The sequence below is a fragment of the Papio anubis genome, chromosome 1 (genome assembly GCF_008728515.1).
Source record: "Papio anubis isolate 15944 chromosome 1, Panubis1.0, whole genome shotgun sequence".
Classification (NCBI taxonomy): domain Eukaryota; kingdom Metazoa; phylum Chordata; class Mammalia; order Primates; family Cercopithecidae; genus Papio; species Papio anubis.
The window spans coordinates 82,191,359-82,211,332 of NC_044976.1; the positions used below are offsets into that span (position 1 = coordinate 82,191,359).

General features: G+C 36.8%; 1 long non-coding RNA gene across 1 annotated transcript; it reads right to left on the reverse strand.

The window, feature by feature from the left end:
* Nucleotides 1-1,647: 1,647 nt before the first annotated feature.
* Nucleotides 1,648-16,713, reverse strand: LOC108584049. The gene is made up of 2 exons (XR_001898925.1): nt 16,408-16,713; nt 1,648-2,067 (listed from the first exon to the last, which is right to left on the reverse strand). It is a non-coding gene; the product is annotated as an uncharacterized LOC108584049 (long non-coding RNA).
* Between the last annotated feature and the right edge of the window lie 3,261 nt (nt 16,714-19,974).

Consider the following 19,974-nt stretch of genomic DNA (forward strand, 5'->3'; position numbering starts at 1 on the left):
TGGCTCGACCTCTGCCTCACCCAGGAAGATTGAGTTTGCTCTCAGAGTCTGAACAAGCTCCCAGGGGTTGGTGAGCTCTCCCGTTCGAGGCTCCCCTTTGGCACAAGGTAAAGAATTTATTAGTGAGAAATTTCAATTTCAGACCTTCAGATTGTCTTGGTTGGCCTCAAGCTCTGTCCACAGCGCATATTGTAATATACTTCCTATCACTGTTTGAACATTTTTTTACCCCATGATCCTTTCCATGCTTATTTGTAAAGGGATTTTCTTTTAAAACAAAGGAATTATTGCTTCATTAGGGCCATTTTACCCACTCTCCCAAAGGATTCCTAACGGGCTATAGTAATTCTTAATGGAGTTAGTGGAGAATTCCAGTTCAATTGTGTAATGCCCATGTTCTGGTCAGTCTGCCCAGGACCAAGTGCAGCACAACTGACCTTCCACTTAGACGCAGCACACGTGGATCACTGTGATGGTCTGCTAAAGCTGCCATGACAAAGTGCTAGACAGTTGGTGCTTCAAACATAGAAATGTATTCTTACACATCAAATTGTCAGCAGCATTGGCTCCTTCTGAGGGTAATAAGAGAGAATCTGTTCCACTTCTCTTCCCTAGCTTCCAGTAGTTTGCTCTTGGTTTTTGGTGTTCCTTGGCTGGTAGATATCTACCTTCTTCTTCACCTGGCATTCTTCCTGTGTGCATGTCTGTGCGCCCAATTTCCTCTTTTTATGAGGACATCAGTCATATTGGATTAGAGCCCACCCTAATGACCTCCTATGAAGTACTTACATTGGCAACAACCCTATCAGATGGGAGCAGTACACAATTAAGCCCATAACAATTGCTAACGGGACATCAGGAGGCACTTGGAAATAGCCTGACTCATGGTCAAGATTTTATGTCATTTGTTATATGATAATCCTGAGTTAGTCAGAAGACATTAGGATAGCCTTTGGTAACAAATTAACTCACAGCTTAACATAATAAAGGCTCATTTCTCACTCACATCGAAGTCTGATATGGATTCAATGCCTATTTTTTTCCAGTGGGGGTAACTTTCCTCTAACAATGACTTAGGATCCAGATGGCTTTCATCTTGCATTCTAACCATCCCGAAGTTCTTTCTTTCCAGCTTGCAGATGACAGAGAAAGAGCCTTGGGAACAGGCCGCTGCTCTTAACTCCCGTGGCTTAGAAGTAACACATATGACAGAAGTGGGCCACACAGTTCACAGGCAAGAATTAATCATATGGCCTCAACTCAACTGCAGAGAAGACTGGGAAACGGGAAACGTAGTCTTCTACATTTCAAATACTCCAAATATTCTTCTACACTTCAAATTTTCCAAATGTAGTTTTCATGGATATTTGCTGAGCACAAACTACTTTTGCTACGCCCTCCTTCACCTAGAACATGTTAGGCTTGATAAACTGTTTCTAGGAGAGGCAGAATAGAAAAGCATATTTGTTTTAAAATCTGGGCTTTGGAGTGAGGTTATGCAGGTTTTAAAGCTAGCTACAGTACTTACAAGCTAAGTATACTTAGCCAATTTACCTAATCTCATTGTCTCTCAGTCTTCCTCCTGTAAAATGGGCATAGTAGGCATAATAGTACTACCAATCCCGTAAGCTTGCTCTGAGGAGTACGTGTGTTGTAAGTTTTTATTACATGTGTTTGTAGAGCATGATACCAGAAGAAATGGGCCATTCCATTCATAACAGATAATTAACAAATATTAAACAAACTGGGGAGGGAAACATGCTGCTAAACACTGAGATCTGATTGGCTTAGATCTGGTTGCTTGCTGCAAAGAAAGCCGATCACAGAGATGGCAAGGATTGCCAGGGAACAAATGCTTTGTTACAGATGATGTCAGCGAGAGATGGGAGACAGGTCTAAACTAACTCAGATAAAGGGTGTATATAGTGGGGAGTTAGGAAGGGGTAAGCAAGCGGAGTTGGTCAACAGGCAGCAGGTGTGTCTCATTGTCCAGATGCCATGATCTGAGATGTTTCAGTTTCTCGATACTTTCTGGGAGGCCCGATCGTCAGGTTCCTGGGAAAGGAACTTAGATAAAACAAATGTCTATTACTCAAACTTCAGTTCTGTGGGAAAATTGGGCTGGTTTCAAACACACGAAATATTCTGAAAATGTTACTGATCTCAGTCCTCAGTAATTACGTGTCTTGGTACTTAATAAAATGTATATTAAAGAATGGAGAAAGCTGGCTTTGTAGTGGCTGAAATGAGAATAAAAAGTCACAATTTATGCCATCATTGTCAGTCATCTCGTTTATAAGAGGGAGTCAGGTCACCCTGCACCTCAAAGCTGGGGCTATGCTGTTTCTACGGAGCTTTGTTCACCCCTTATCAAGTTAGAGATCCTCCATATTTGTGGCAAAATCTCACCATAAAAGTGAGGAAAAGGATGCAGGTAACATCTGATCCTAAATATCATCCTGAGTGGAGAAAAAAAAAAAAAGAGAGAGAGACTTTGTTGAAAAAGCTTTTTTTTTTTTTTTGGTAAAAAATTTTTAATTTGAGGTAAAATCCACACAGTATAGAATTAACCATTTTAAAGTGTACAATTTGGTGGCTTTTAATACATTTGAAATGTTGTGCAATCACCACTTCTATTTACTTTTAAAATATTTTCACATCCCCAAAGGTAACCCCATCAGTCAGTCAGTCCCCATTTCCTCCTCCCCCCGATGCTGGTAACCAACAATCTGCTTACCATCCCTATGGATTTACTGAATCTGGATATTTCATATAAAGGGAATCATACCATATGTGCCCTATTGTGTCTAGCTTCTTTCACTTGGCATAATGTTTGGAGCTTTTTCCACGTTGTAGCACTTGTTCCTTTTTATAGCTGAATGATATTCCATTGTAAAGTCTTACCACATTTTGTTTATCCATTCATCAGGAGAGGGACAAAGTTGTTTCCACCTACTGGCTATTGTCAATGCTGATGCTATGAACCTTCACGTATGCATTTTTGTTTTTGTTTTTTTTTTAAAATAGATTTAGAAGATACAAGTGCAGTTTTGTTACATGGATATATTGTATAGTGGCAAAGTCTCGGTTTTTAGAGTAGCCATCACCCAAATAGTATACATACATTATACACATTAAATAATTTCTCATCCCTCACTCCCCTCCACTCCAGCCCCCACCCTTCCAAGTCTCCAATGTCAATTATTCCACTCAAGTGTTTGCTTGAATACATGTTTTCAATTATTTTAGGTAGGAGCAGAATTACTGGGTCATATGGTAATTTTATATTTAACTTTTGGGGGAACTGCCAAACTGTTTTCCACAGAAGCTACACCGTTTTGCATTCCCACTAGCAATATCCAGGTGTTCTAATTTCTTCACATCCTTGCTAATACTAGTTATTTTCCATATGTTTTCATTGTAACCATATTAGCGGGTGTGAAGTAGTAACTCACGATGGTTTGGATTTGCATTTGCCTAATGATTAATGATGATGGGTGTCTTTTCAAGCACTCATTGAACCTTTGCATAACTTCTTTGGAGAAATGTCTATTCAAGTCATTTGCCCATATTTTAAAATGAGTTCTGTCTTTTGTTGTGGAGTTATAAGAGTTATTTATATACTCTGAATACTAGGCCCTTATCAGGCATGTAATTTGCAAGTATTTTCCTCCTTTCTATAGGTTTTCATTTTCTTGATAGTGTTCTGTGATGCACAAAGGTTTTTACTGCGAGGAAGTCTAATTCATCTACTTTTTGTTTTGTTGCTAGAACTATTGGTATTATATCTGAAGCCTTCTGAAAAATCAGTTTCATAAAGTTTGACTGTTTCATTCACAGACTTATTGAAAAGAAAATCTAATTTATTAACCAAGACACTGAAAGAATATAGAAGTCTTACATTCTCTCTGCTCATCTTTGATTAAGAATTTACTAAAATTAGTTTCTAATTTGTAATGTATTTCCAAAAAATATATCTGTTGTTAAAATATCTTAACAAGTATGAGAAATAAGCAGAGTCAAATAATATATCATTAAAGTATTCATAAGTATCATGGCCTAGAATGGCAACAATACTATAGAAAGGATCCAGAATTTAATTAGGAAATATAGAAAATAAAGAGTAAACTGTTGGCAGTTATATCCTAGTTGGGGGTGTTACAGACTATCCCTACTCAAATCAGCTGAAGCAATTAGATAAAAATGTATCTTGAACTTATGAGGTAGGAGTTGCAAAATAAACCCCATCTGAAGGATGTAGGGTTGGAGTCCTTGTTTTTATAGCAACGATTTAAAAGTGCTTCAAGTGTCCATGTTTGAGATAGACTCACTCTGAATATGCACAGCCCAGATTCCACATCTGAGATGATAAAATTGTTCCCTTAGTGAGTATCTTTCCAAATCCAGGATGGTTTAGAATTAATTACAAAGGCGATAAAGTATTAATATTTTTTTGTCAAGTTCAGGAATGGGTTTTTAATCATTGGTACAATTTGTGTATATTCAGTATTTAAAGTGTTTGCAATGATTTAGGATTGGCATGTTGGAGACTCTGACAGATTAGCCTGGTGATTCCAATTTAAAATATGTAATTGAGTTGTGATTTAAAGTTGAAAGTGTAAGATTTTGACTAAGTTTGTAAACAGAATTAGACCTTTCCAGAGAACTAGATTTACTATGTTTATAAATTTAATAATTTATTAGACTTAAATGACTTATTTAAATTCTCAAGACAGTTTTGCTCATTAGAGACATGAACTTGTCATACTGGTCAATTACCTGAAAAGCTTAAAAAGAAAACTGAATATATTACATTTATGGTTGCAGCTTCAAATTCCCACATTCATAAATGAGACTGATTGCTTAAAGAGAAATTAGTTTGTTAAGTTGATCAAACACTTAATCAATTGCCCCTCAAAGTTATGATGCTTAATTCTTAAAAAATGTAAATTTTCAACAATACTTATAAATCAAACTTTACTATTTAGAGAAAACTATAGGGTTTTAATTTTAAAAATCCAATACCAGGATAATTTAAATTACAGGTAACTCTGATTATACAATGCCCTGAAGTTATGTGAGGTGCCCATGTGTCATAATGCCCATTCAAATTATACAATCAAGGATAAGTAGTAGTCCTAGGATAAGAGAAATGAATTAGTGAGCAATGGTCAACACAAGATAAAGTGAGTGTGGGCAATTCCGCACAATTTAGGTAAAGGTTTATTTGTTTATTTATTTATTTAAATAAATGGGGAAGGTAACCTCCTTCCACGCAGTTACGAAAAGGAAAAACAGCTTTAGAGTAAGGTATGGTTCCCTGGGTTCTCCTACTGGAGAAATGTAATTGCTGCAACCAATATGTCTCTCTGAAACATAGGGGACCAGACTAAATCTCCGAGAAAGACAAGGTCTTGACATTCAGGATGCTGAGCTCAACATCCTTTTAAACTGCTTCCATATGACTTCGTGGTTTTCAAATGAAAAACCTGCAAGATTTTAAAAACTTTAAGGAGTGAATAACTGATATGTTTCTCTAGTGGAAAATGAAGGCATTGGATGGCATAAAGGCCTGTCTTTGGAATCAGATAGCTTGGGTTCAAATCTGAGCTCAGCCACCTATTAAAAGAATGACTTTGTACAAGTCACTGACCTCAAAGAAAGTTCAATTATTTAATAGAACTGTAAGCAGAAGGTAATAACTATCCCTTATGGTTGTAAAATATCGTAAAGAGTTTAGCACCATGATCAACACATAAGAAGCATTCAGTAAGTTACTATTGCAGTCACTGTATTGTTAGGAGTAGGAAATTTCTGCAAAAGGACATGAGTCCACCATTCACATGGCTGCAAATTTTTTCTGTCTTCAGCCGCTGGCTAAGAAATACACTTTACTGTTTTACATTAAGTTCATGATTTTCATACACTTAGAGCAAGTTGTCCCTTTAAGAATCAAGAATGATACTGTCATCTGTTAAAAATTTGAAGAAAGAACATGACTGCTGAAGGCTTTTATTAAAATGTTGCTAGATATGAAATAACATTCTTCTCATTGAATGGTCATAAATTGAGAAATATGAAGAAAACCAGCTTGCACAGCTGTGAATATCTAGTTATTGTAAACCAAATTTTTGCTTTTGAAAACTTCATTCATACATGAAGCAACTATGAAATTATTGAGACGTGATAGTTTGAGAAGCTTAGGCATGAATTTATTATTTTTTAATTCATCTTTTAGTACTTCACTGTTACTTAAATTAATTCTCATGCATTGGTCACATCAGTCAGTTCAAAGCCTTAATAAAATGGACATGGCCACACTCTGTTTATTGTTAGATAAATTTGGGAAACTGGAGATGACTATATGGATCATGTCCTCCAAGACCTCTGAGGCCACCTTGAAAAGCTAAGGCTTCTGGAAAAACATCACATGATTCACCTCCACCTACCTAAGTTTCCATGAAGACAGTCCTCTTATAAGAAAATTACTCTGCTAAATAAATGTTCATTACAAAGAGACTTGAAACTTTGTGTAGAGACAAATAACATTTTTCAAAACAACATATTCTGTATGGTTTCAGTAAGCACAATTTTTACTATACTCATAAAGACTTGGGGTTTCCGTTTGTAGTTAACTAAGGAATATTTTAAAGAAATTAGTATTTCAGTTTTTAATCAGAGTAAGGGAGAGGTAGGACTATCATGAATAAAGAAATTCTATACAGATATGGACCAGCTGTTCCTTATCTCCACTGGGAGAAAAAAATTAAATAAATTAGGAAAGAAAGCCCTCAAATGTGCAGAAGGACATTTAGATACTGAGAATGACTGAAGAAGGTTATGAAACCTCTATACCTGGAAGTCTTTCAAAGGACAATCCATACCTACCTGGGGTGACCAGGTCCTCCTGCACCAGAAGCTATCTCGAAGCCCCAATTAATCTAAATATTCTATTTTTGACAGATATACTCTTGGGGTTTCTCTGACAGGAAACTGACATTTACAGTTGAGGAGTGCACCTTTGATTGTTAAGTACTAAAATATCTGCCCAAATTAACCTGACCCAGGATGTGGACTTTGATCTCAAAATGGTTGAATTCCAAAAATACTGTCATTGTCTTTAGAAAAAACCCCAAGAGCTGGAGACAGCTTTTTAAGTAGTATAATTCGTGTGAAAGCATCTTTCACAGATTTCATGGCATAACCTTCCGTGAACCTGAGAGGGAAGATTTCATCACAGCCAGCAACTGGGAGAGTTTTTCCTTACATTCCTATTTATCCAGTTTAAAAAAAAAACAAAACAAAACAAAAAAAACTTAAAACTAACTAAAGCACATTTAGGGCTCAAAAATTGTAGTACTTAAGAGGATTTATTTAAATCTCTCAAATAACAGCTTGAAAACAAATCCTGTTAAATGCTCCATTTCACTATTCTTGTCAAAAATTTTTGCTTGGCCCTTTCCCTTTCATTAAACTCTGTAGCTATCCATTATGTTGCAAAATAACGTGTATGGTTGTTAGCAATCACCTGTAGCCATCGGCATTTCTGAAAGCAGTTAGAAAGCAAAGCCTTGAGATTTGCCAACATGGTAAAGCTGGATTATGAAGATATGATTCATCAGAGAAAAGAAACTCAGAATTTTTTTTGAAATGCTATGAACACACCCCTTCTTCCTCAGATCTTTTTCCCCATTAGCATCACCTGCAAGAATTATTTGCTCTATGAGTGGGTGCAAATACCAAGTTTTAAACCGAACATACACCGCAAAAGCTGATGGGCTTCACTTGTCCCAGAGGCAGGAAAGGTCAGCCAGGTCTTACTTGCAAGAAGACTCAAGGATTCAAAAAAGCTTTCGAACTGCTGAAACTGACATCTGACTGCCAGGGCTAAGATCCCTAAAATGTCCAGGAAGGAGGCCTCCCACAGGTTCCAAGCACGGTGCTTGGGTGGACACTGTACAAGATGGAGATGATGCTGATGGTCTGATGAGGGAAATAGGCCATCCTAAGAAGATGAGGTCAAACACTTAACCCAGGGACACAGTTGGTGGGGGCGGGGGGGCAATTATAGGAGACAATGACTTTGAGTACCTCTCAGTTGGGTGATACTCAGATTACCTTCAAAGGAAAATGCTTATAAAAAATATTAAGTCATAGGGAAGAGTCAAGCTACTAGAGATGAGAAAGGAAGAAAGCAAGAGACAAAAGAGAGTATTTTCCCACTTTCATGTGGAGACCACTGGAACAAGACTGAAGAACAACTAGAACGAAGCCACTTGGAAGTAGCAACAGATAATACCACAGATACCTGGGAGGAGCATGGTTTTGCTGAAAGTGACAGAGCAGAAATGCAAGGTGAGATATGTGGAAAGCTGCTAAACCGAAGGCCTTGATGAGAGATCGCAGGATAAGTCTTTACTTGATAGCAAGCGTTTTGGGGTATTAGGAATCCATTGATTTCGCTAAGCCAAAGATTATTGCTTTTCACCAATGTCATGATCCTGTCGTGGCTGCAGATAAGAATCCCAAAAGAAAGCAAGTGTAATGAAATACTAAATAATCTAAGCACTACAAGGTTTGGTCCCGGCTGCATACCTTCTTGTCAAGGGAGGTGCCCTCTGACCTGATTTATCCCACCCTTTATCTGCCCCTGACAAGAATCCCCACAGCCTCCCTGCTGTTGATGTCCCTTCATACAGCACTGGGGCACCATCCTGGCCAGATGGTTCAAGCCTAGTTGGCTCCCACAGCGGCCTAGAGATCCAAAAGAAACTCAGAACCCTGCTAGACCAAACAGTGCTATGACCACTGGCAATATTTCCATCCCTGCTCTTCCTTCCATTTCATGCCAATTCCTGTTTCCCTTACTCAAATCAGCAAGTCAGCTTCATATGCAGATGTCTACCTGTACAGAAGAAGCCAGTCTTTCTTTTTATTAGCCACCCTTACACATTTAAAAGGCTGTCTTAGCTCTCTCTCACTTGATCTGGTGTGTGGGGGGAGGTAGGCGTCCCAAGAATGTACTGTCCACTAAGCCAACAACTTCCCTAAATTCCCCTTGACTTCCTCATGTAAATGGAGAGGATAATAGCAGGGATAGTTCTCCCACCTCTTAAGTAGGTCCTGCAAGGATTTTTGGAGGTTCTGTTCAGAAGAGAAGGATTACTCTCTTCATTTTGAAAGATTTATTTGCAAATCTGAGACAAAGAAACAGTTCAATTCAATATCCTGTTACATCCAGTAAGCACCTTACTAGAGGGGATGTTAAATGGGGCAGCAAAAATGCTTGCTAATCAAAGAAGCAGTGTCAGAATCTTTCTTAAGACATTATCACTGCCATTCTATTGGTATAAAATATAATAGCAATATTATTTTTATTCTCATTCTGTAGGCAACAAAAATGAGACTACAAAAGGTTAAGCAGCCTGCCCAAGATCACACAACTAATAAGGGATGACAACAAAATTCTAACCCAGTTCTCTCTTGAACATACTGTAATAACATTACATGGTGGTCAAAGGTGTTGCGATAGTTGTGATTTGACAGACTGTCACAAGTATCTCCTATCGTTTTCCCTTAAAGTGAATATTTTATCTAATTAAATCAATATCCATGTGTTGACCCGCCTGAATATTTTATGTCCCTAAAAACTAAACTTTAGAGTTGTAGCATCTCAAATAGCTATTAAATGGACATTGACCTAAACATATGGCTAAACCCTCTATATCTACAAGATCAATTATTTGTAAGTTGACTCTTCATATTCTAATTCTCTAATAGATTTTGTAAAATTGAGAATCCATTCTCTGTTGTGTGAGGACAGCAGAGTCTGTAAGTATGATAGTCTTATATCAATATCTACTACTTGAGACTGTCTCATATTGTACATCCTCTAATAAACAGCAGGCCAATTACAGGCCAATTAGGTAATGTGGAAAAGTCATTAGTGAAACTAAATCTAGCATATCTGGATTTTCAAGCAAGCACCATGCAAGGGAAACAAAAAAATCAATCTGATCCAGCTTCACTCTAAAGATATTACAATTCCAGTTATGCATTGCATCATGTCCAGTACAACACATCATTCTAAATACTGGTGAATTTTAACGTTCTGTCTAGGAATATCCCTGAATAATGACACATAGATTTGATAAACCTTTATAGGGCAGCCAACTTTTAATTTTGTCCTAAGTATATTCCAATTAAAAGTCAAATGCCAACTGGATGCACCCAGAGAAAATCCTGTGTTCAACAACAAAAGCTTCAGCTGTGAGCTAAGGCAGTGAAGATTATATGGTTTTCAAAGGTGCTGAGTTAGTTGCTATTTCATGCCAAAATGAAGACAAAATCCCTGCGCTTAGGTGACCTAGGAAGTTCGGGTACAGATGGGGAAATACAAAGAAGAGTAAAGGACACTTTGGGAGTACTCAGGATGGAATAAATTTACCCTTCTCAAAGCAGAGGAATGAATACATAGTTTACTTAAATGAATAGGATTTGAGGCTTGTATGGATTGTCAGTAACTTGACTGAAAGAATTAATTAGCACATCTAAATTGGATCAATCATTTCAAAGCAAAGAAAGAGAAGAGTCACAGAAGGAATGCACAGGTGGTGCTCATCAAACATTGTTGGAAGACAGGATACCCTGCCAGGCCAACATGCATATAATAATTTTGACAGGTTATATAGTAAGGAGAACACAGCAACTGTAAGGTCCTACAATTAAACATCTGAATCATATATAAATTTCCTTGTTCTGATTTTATTCTTATCAATAAATATTCTAATATTTAGCTTCTTATGGAATTTTTCTATAGGAAGAAACTTCACTTGTCCAGTACTTGTTCAGTACTTTTGTAAATTAATAAATTAAATTTTCAGGTTTTATGAATAAGTTTTATATCACTTAGGGCTTTCTGGAAGAAAGTGATTAAAATTACCTTTGACTAATGTAATCAAAGGAGAAGTTATTAGAAAGACAAATAGTTGGAAGACTAGAGAGTCCAGTCCTAGAAACAGGCAGGAACCAAAGCAGCTCCAGAGACCAGAAGCTGGAAATACTAAAGTTGTCTTAGAGCTGGAGCAACCTGGACAGGGAACAGCTTCTAGGCTGCTTGACTTCCATACCTCTCACCTGTCATTGTGCCATATGTACAAAATCTAAATCCCAGAAGAGAATATCTGCTCGGCCAAGCTTACTCACATAACTGCTCCTGGCCATAGCAGAGTAATGAAAGTATATGGAAGGAGGAGCCTCTTCATCTGCAGTAGAAGAACAGGTACCAGAATTCACTGTGCCACCAAGACAACACAAAATAAGAAATAACCTCCTCTCAAAAAAAATCAGTGCTGGTGGGAAGGAAGAAAAGATGTTTGATGGCCAGAACCCAAATGGCTACCACACATTCCCATGAGTCTTTTAATGGGACTCAAGAGTCCCAAGTCTGGTTACATTTGGGGCAAAGACAAATTTAAATTCTTAAGGCTCCAAAGGTGAGGGCCAGAGTCTGAACCAAGGCAAATTCACAAAAACAAATGTCACTTTATGAGTTTTGGGGTGAAGAGCTTTTATAGACCATACAGTCTTACTCCATCTCAACCTCCCCATCAATTACTGGTATTCTATTACACATTGTGTCTGAAAAAGATTGCTTGACCTGACAGTTTCCAAACTTGATTTCGTATCAGAATCACCTAAGAAGGTCAAACAATACAACTCCCAGATTTCCAGTGCTGCAAGGAGTTCTGGGGTGGGTTTAGGGATCTATACATTTATACAACCCCACCCCCACCCCGCACCAAGTCACTCTGATACAGCCCACTCTACCTTATGACTATTCTGAATACTAGAAATTTCTTCCTTCTATTGACCCCAAAAGATACGAAACCATAGATTAATACAGATTAGCACATATTTTAATTATTGGGACTAAAATGAATAATGACTCTTCCTTATTCTCCCAGCAGCTTTCAGAAATTTGAAAGCGACTATTCTGTCCCATTACATACTTCTTCATTTTCAAGACACCTCCAGGCCAGTCATTCCAAGCTTTTCCTATCTTTTCCATCATGACAAGATTTTAAGTCTTTTTACCTACCAGGTTACCCTTCTCTAATGCTCAATTTCACTCTATTACTCTTAGATATTTCAAGTGATCTGTGATCAGTTCACATATTATAATTTCTCTTTTATAAACTAAGATCACACTAGCTTGTGGGTGGCTATATCTCACATGGCCCATTGACAATGGTCTCTATTATTTTTGGTAAACAAGCATTATTACCAAGCTAGTCCCCTGCCCCAGTCCCCTTTCTCTAATTCTGTATTGTTACAGCTTGTTCAATTTTAATTTGGACTCACACACATGACCTTACAGTCAACTCAAAAAACTCATTTACTTAGGTTCTGCTTATCCTTCCTGTTTGTCAGTCTTTATCTATACTACTAATTTTGTCCTCTAAATCAAAGTGACTGCAGAATTTCTACCCATGAGGGTCTATGACAGTGGGCAGGAATCTACCTGGAGACAGGTTCTTAAAGAAGCATTTGCCAAACATATTAACAAGACTGAGAAAATTTCTCATGGAGGCTATTGAAATGCGGGGCATAGTTCTGCCAGTTCATCTCTTGATGTCACCACGCATCAAATATTTGATATTCATCCCAGTCTCATCAGCAAATTTGAAAATCACACCTTTCATATTTTCAAGCAAACTTTTGACAGAATGTTACACAGAACATTTTGAAGATAGAAATATGTTTATATTCTGATATGCAACCAGATTAATACTGATTAATTCATCAAAAATGCTTGGTTATTGTTGTTCAACTTGTTACTACACTACCAAATTTTACCCCCATACAGCCTTTGTATTTCTTCAATTCAAGGTTATCACAATACAGCTGGCAATAGTAAAAATAAAAATAATACAGTTCTAAGATCTTCCTGTAAAATAGCTTTGGCAAAGAAAAAAATAGATTAATATGTCTTGTTTTCAGTAAATCCATCCAGTCATTCAATGGCTATCCTACAATTTTGCCTGGAATTGACATCAATTTCCAGAGTTTACCTTTGAGTTTAGTATATTGAAAACTCTATGACAGCAGGGAACCATAATTGTCTTGTGTCCTGAGAGTCCTGCAACAGTGCCTGGCACCCTGAGGGCACTCAGTAAATGTTACAATGAGTGAATCTTTGGTTCAATAAACCTACTTGTTTCCATTTTTGAAAAATCAAAGTGGCATTTATCTCAGTCTTTTGATTCCTCTACCATTTCTCAAGAAGTTATCTGCCTAAGATGTGGCAAAATGGTATCCAGTTATGGGAAGGATCAGCCTTGAATAGACCCTGGGGCAATAATAGTCGAGTCCTATCCCTCCCAACCAGTGAGCTCATAGCTTCCACATCATGTGATCTGTAACAAATTTTGTGTCCTGAATATCTAAAGGAGTTCTTACCTTTAGACCCTTATCCTAACACTGACCATATATGTTAGAATATGCACTAGTATACACCTGACTACCCTTGCATCTAATTTCTTTTAACCTGAGTGATGAATAATCTAGGCATATAATTTTTCACTGGAACTAAGCCCTGGCACGAATCCCTGCTGCTAATGGTAGTGAACTCTTTTTTTAATTGCCAGCCAGAGATGAAATCTTGCTTCTAATATTCCTGTTACTAACTTTATGCAGCAATATGACCTATCAGTTACACGCTGTTGCCATGCCCTGCTCTACCAATTCACAGGGCCCCTTGGTACCACCAGAGTCTGAATGGAATTAGAATTTGCTATCTCCTTTGTACTGGGGGACCTTCAATGTCCATCTGATTTCTCCACATGTGGGAGTAGATCTCTGGTAAGCTCTAATGTATTCTGCTTAGTTTCCTTAGCTCCCATTTTGCCAGTCTCTCTCTGGATTCCTAGCATGTCTCCTGTTCATGGGAAGAGTGGCCTCCAGAGTGTAAGCCATCTGTGCTAGGAGACTCAACATCATTTCAACCGTCTAGGTCTTCTCAGAATCTCTGTCATCCTGGGCTCTATTTTCCTTGTATAATTTCAGTTCTAGTCTATGTGGTTTGAAGATTAGTTTCCTTCACAGTTAACAGAAGCAAAAACAATTCAGGAATTCTGGTTCTTTTTCTTTTCTATTGATATACAACATCAGTTCTTAACATGTAAAATACACTTTCATATTTTGTGTTTTAATCTGGTTGTTGGCATTATTATTATAGGCATTATTATTATGTCACTCTTTTAATCATCCATGATTAAATGTCCTTCTTTTGATCTTTTGTACACATTATTTTCATTCACTTATTCCAAAAATATTTCTAGGTGTCTGCTCTTCACCAGATCCTATTCTAAGTGCTGGTGATACAACCATGAACAAAACAAAGGTCTGTTCTTAGGAGCCTACATCCTAGTCTGAGGAGAAGGAAAATCAGCAAACAAGTGTAAATACAATGTCAGGTGGTAAAAAGTGCTATAATGAAAAGTAAGGCAGTATAAAAGGGATAGTGCATAAAAGTGAAAAAGAAAGGTGTGTGAAGGTCATATTTGATCAGACAGCAGGTAAGGGAGTGGTTAAAAGAATATCTGAGGGAAGAATACAGGAGGCAGAGAGGAGACAAAGGCAAAGACTTGAGGTGGGAATGTTTGGCTCGTTCATCACAGTGGATGAAGTAGAATGAGCAAGCAGGGGTGGCGAGTGAAATAAAATGGAATACTAAAAAATAGAAAAAGAGTACAGGAAAAAATAGAAGAAAAGTAAACAGATGGGACAAACTGAAAACAAATAGCAAGATGGTAGCTGTAAACCAACCATATCAATAAATACAATAAATACATATGATATAAACCAATTAAAAGTCACAGATTGTTCAACTGGGTTAAGGAAGCAAGATTTCTATGAGAAACATACTTTAAATATAAGGATTCAGAGAGGCTTAAAGTAATAGAATGGTAAAAGATGTATCACATAATTACTAATCATAAGAAACTATATAATGGTATGGCTATATAATGCTAACAAAAGTGAGTTCAAGACAAGAAGTATTACCAGGCATAAAGAGGGATATTTTATAATAGTAAAATGGTAAATTCTTCAGAAAGATATGATACTCTTTTATTTTTACTGTGGAAAAATATACATAATGTAAAAATTACTGTTTTAACCACTTCTTGGTATACAGTTCTGTGGCATCAAGTACATTTACAGCACTGTGTAACGGTCACCACTATCCATCTCTAGAACTTTTTCATCTTCCCAAACTAAAACACTACACCCACTAAACAATAACTTCCTATTTCCCTGTGTCCCCCCATCCACCGACAACCACCATTCTGTTTTTTTTTTCCCTGTGAAGATGACTACTCTATATACCTCATATAAGTGTAATCATAAAATATCTGTCCTTTGGTCTGGCTTCTTACATTCAGCATATATTTTCAAGGTTTATCCGTGTTGTAGCACACTTCAGAATTTCATTCTTTTCAAAGAGTGAATACTATGTCACTATATGTACATGCCACATTTTGTTTATACATTCATCTGTCAGTGGACATTTGGTTGTTTCCACCTTTTGGCTATTGTGAATAATGCTGCTTTATATGGTTAGGCTTTGTGTCTCCACCCAAATCTCATCTTGAATTGTAATCCCCATAATCCCCACATGTCAAGGGAGAGAACAGGTGGAGGTAACTGGATTATGGGGCCAGTTTCCCCCATGCTGTTCTCATGATAGTGACTGAGTTCTCACAAGATCTGATGGTTTTATAAGGGGCTCTTCCCCCTCTGCTTGGCACTTCTTCCTGCCTCCTTGTGAAGAATATGCCTTGATTCCCTTTCACCTTCTGCTATGATTGTAAGTTTCCTGAGGCTTCCCCAGTCATGCTGAACTGTGAGCCAATTAAACTTCTTTCCTTTATAAATTACCCAGTCTTGGGCAGTTCTTTATAGCAGTATGAAAACAGACTAATACAGCTGCTATGAATATGGGTGTACAAATATCTGTTCGATTCCCTGCTTTCAATTCTTTGGAGTGAAATTGTTGGATTATATGGTAATCCTCTGTTTAATTGTTTTGCAGAACAGCTGTACTATTTCCACAGGGGCTTCATAATTTTACAGTCCTGCCAGCAATGCACAAGGGTTCCAATTTCTCTGCATCTTCACTAATACTTCTTAGTTCCTGCTTTTCTGCTGATAGTCTAATGGATGTAAAGTAGTATCTCCTTGTGGCCTATAACTAGTGCTGTTAAACATATTTTCATGTGCTTATTGGCCATCTGCAGATCTTCTTTGCTGAAGCTTTTATTCCTTTGCCTATTTTTATATTGGGTTGTTTTTTGTTGTTCAGTTGTAAGAGTTCTTTATACATTCCTGATATTAATTTCTTACCTAATATATGATTTGCAAATATTTTCTCCCATCCAGTTGGTTGTCTTTTCATTCTGTTGATCATGTCCTTATATGTATATATAACACTCTTAATGAACTCTGAAAAATATGATGCAAAACCTGACAAAACCCAAAAGATAAATGGACAAATTCACAATCACAACTAGTTCTTTTAACATCCTCTCTCACAATTGGTTCTAGTTGATGGAGCAACTAAAAAAGACACCTGTAAGAATAATGAAGACTTGAGTAAGCAACTTGAAGTAATTGACATTTATAAAATCATATAGTTAATAACTACAAAAGTAATTAGAAAATAATAACAGAAAGAGATCTAAAAATGTCAAAATATTTTTAAATGTAACACAGTTTTAAGTAACCCAAGAATAAATCATAAAGGAAAATGAAACAGATTTTAACTAAATATTTAATTGGCAATATAAATACAACATATCAAAATTTGTGTTATTCAACTAAAGCAGTGCTAGAGGGAAATTTATAGCTTTAAATGCATATACAAGGGGAAAACTATAAAAGTAGTGATTTTTCTACCTTAAACTAGAAATAGAAACACAAATGAAAGCCAAGGTAAGTAAATGGAAGGAAATAATAGATACCAGAACATAAATTAATGAAATGACAGACAAACAGCAGAGGAAATGAACAAACACAAAAGATGATTGTTTGAAAAGAATTTAAAAACTGATAAACTTATAAAAGACTGATCAAGAAATCAACACAGAAAACACAAATTAGTAAAAGGAGATATCACTCCAGATCCTACAGACATTAAAACTATGTTAAGGGCTATTCCACTTCTGGAATGGTCCTTACAGAAAGATGCAAGAGACCATCACTCTTTATTTATTTATTTATTTATTTTTTGAGATGCAGTCTAGCTCTGTTGCCCAGGCTGGAGTGCAGTGGCATGATCTCAGCTCACCGTAAGCTCTGCTTCCCAGGTTCATGCCATTCTCCTGCTTCAGCCTCCCAAGTAGCTGGGACTACAGGCGCCTGCCACCACACCCAGCTAATTTTTTGTATTTTTAGTAGAGACGGGGTTTCATCGTGTTAGCCAGGGTGGTCTCGATCTCCTGACCTCATGATCCGCCTGCCTCGGCCTCCCAAAGTGCTGGGATTACAGGCATGAGCCACCGCGCCTGGTTGAGACCATCACTCTTATCCTAACAACTAAAACAAGGCAGATCAGATAAACTAAAAAATCATAATATTTTAAAAGGAATCAAAATACTAAAGATCTCAAATGAACTAAACATCAGAAATTGAGAAGCTATAATATGTAAGTAAGGGAAGCCTTCCCGGTGTTCTCATCTCAGGCAGAAATGTGAAGGATGATGAATCTACCACAAGTGGAATTCGTATACAAGGTAATAAAAGCAATTATACTTTTATCTCCGAGCAGTGAACAACTGGAAAATAAAACAAGTTTTCTATTTAAAAAGCACAAAAGAATATATAATACTTAGGAATACATTTAACAAAAGAAGTGCAAGACCTGTCAAACCATTTCTGAGAAATATTAAAGTAGTCCTAAATAAATAGAGATAAAAATATTCACAGATTAGAAGAGTTCACAATGTTAACGTGTTAATTTTATCCAAATGGTTGTGAAAATTCAATGCAACCCCAATCAAAACCCATAATTTTGTAAAGATTGACATGTGTATTCTAAAATTTATATAATAATATCCTAAAACAGTCCAAAACAGCCATACACATACACGTGAAGAAGTGAAACAGAGCTGCATAGATAATACTACAGGTACTTTGTTTCAAGTCTTTAACACAAAGCCACAGTAATTAAGTTGTATGCATGTGTTATTAGTCTAAAGATAAGCCAAAAAAAAAATCTATGAAACAAAACACATGAGGGTGTATATATTAGGATTTTTTTTTTTTGCCAAAGTGGTAAGACAATTTAATGAGGAAAGGAAAATTTTTTCAAGAAATGGTTCTGAAACAAGACATTCTTGTGGAAAAATAAATGAACTTCAGCCCTCATTTCACTCACACGAAAGCTAATTTGAGAAGGATAACAGACCTAAATGTAAGAGCTAAACCTATAAAACTTGGAGAAGAAAATACGAGTATCTTCATCACCTTGTGGTATGCAAAGTTTCCTTAAAGAGGATACAAAGCACTAACTATGAAAGTACATACTGATAATATAGACACTACCAATATTAATGACTTCTTAACAAAATGCACATGGAAACAAACGAAAAAGCAGCAACACACTGCAAGAACTATTGCAATACATACATCTAACAAAGGATTTGTGTTCAGAATCCAAAAAGAACTACTAAAATCAATAATAAAAAGACAACCCCATTTATTTAAATGGGTAAAAGACTTGAACAGACAATTTATACAAGAAGATAAACAAATGGACAACAAATGCATGAAAAGTGCTCATCACGGAAATGCATATTCAAGCTAGACTGTGGTACCATGTCACACACACACTGGAATGACTCAAACTAAAATACTGCCACCATATGTTGGTGAAAATGTGCAGCAGCTAGAACTCATACACTGCTGGCAGGAGTATAATAATGGTACAACCACTTTTGAAAACTGGTGGTTTCTTACAAACATGTGTCTATCCTGTTACCTAGAAATTCGTCTTCTAAATAGTTACCCAAAATAAATAAAATCATACGCCAACAAGAACGTTCATAGTAGCCTTACTCATAATAGCCAAAACAGGAAAAAAACGGAATGTCTATCAGCAGGAGAATAGATTAAAAACAATAAAACAACTGTGGAATAATCATACAATAGATTGTTATTTAGCAATAACATAAAGAATGAATTATTGATATAAGCAACAACTGGATAAATCTTAAAAACATGTTGAGCAAAAATCCCCATATAGTTTATTATTCCATTCATATAAAGTCCAGAAAAAGGCAGAATAAATCTAGGTGTTAAAAATCAGAACAGTAATTGCCATGGGGTTGGAGATTGCCTACAAAGGGGCACAAGGGAACTCTCTAAACCTTGAGTGAGTTGTGTTACATGGGTGTTCCCACTGTCCACATTCATTGAATTGTACACTGGCAATTTATGAATGAATGGTGGCTGCGAATTACAAAACAATAAACTGAGTTGAATAAAGATTCCAGGAGAATCCATGGTCAGTGTTTAGCACCTGTCAAAATATTTAGATATTTTACATATATTTATACATGCATACAAACCCCAGTGACCAAGATGGGGCAGAGCAGAGAGGGAGACAGAGAATAGGAAAAGGGGAAGCAGAAAGTGGAGTGCTGTAGTTTGAATATGTCCGCTCCAGAATTCAGGTAGAAACCTAATCCCCATTGTGATGGTATTAAAATGTGTTACTTTTGCGAGATGGTTAAGTCATGAGGGCTTTCCATTCGTCATGAATGGATTAGTGCCTTATAAAAGGGCTAGGGGCAACCAGCCTAGGCCTCTTTTTGTTTTTTTCTCTCCATCTCCTCCCAAGGATGCAGCAACAAGGTGCCATCTTGGAAGCAGAGAGCAGCCCTCATGAGACACCAAACTTGCTGGTGTGTT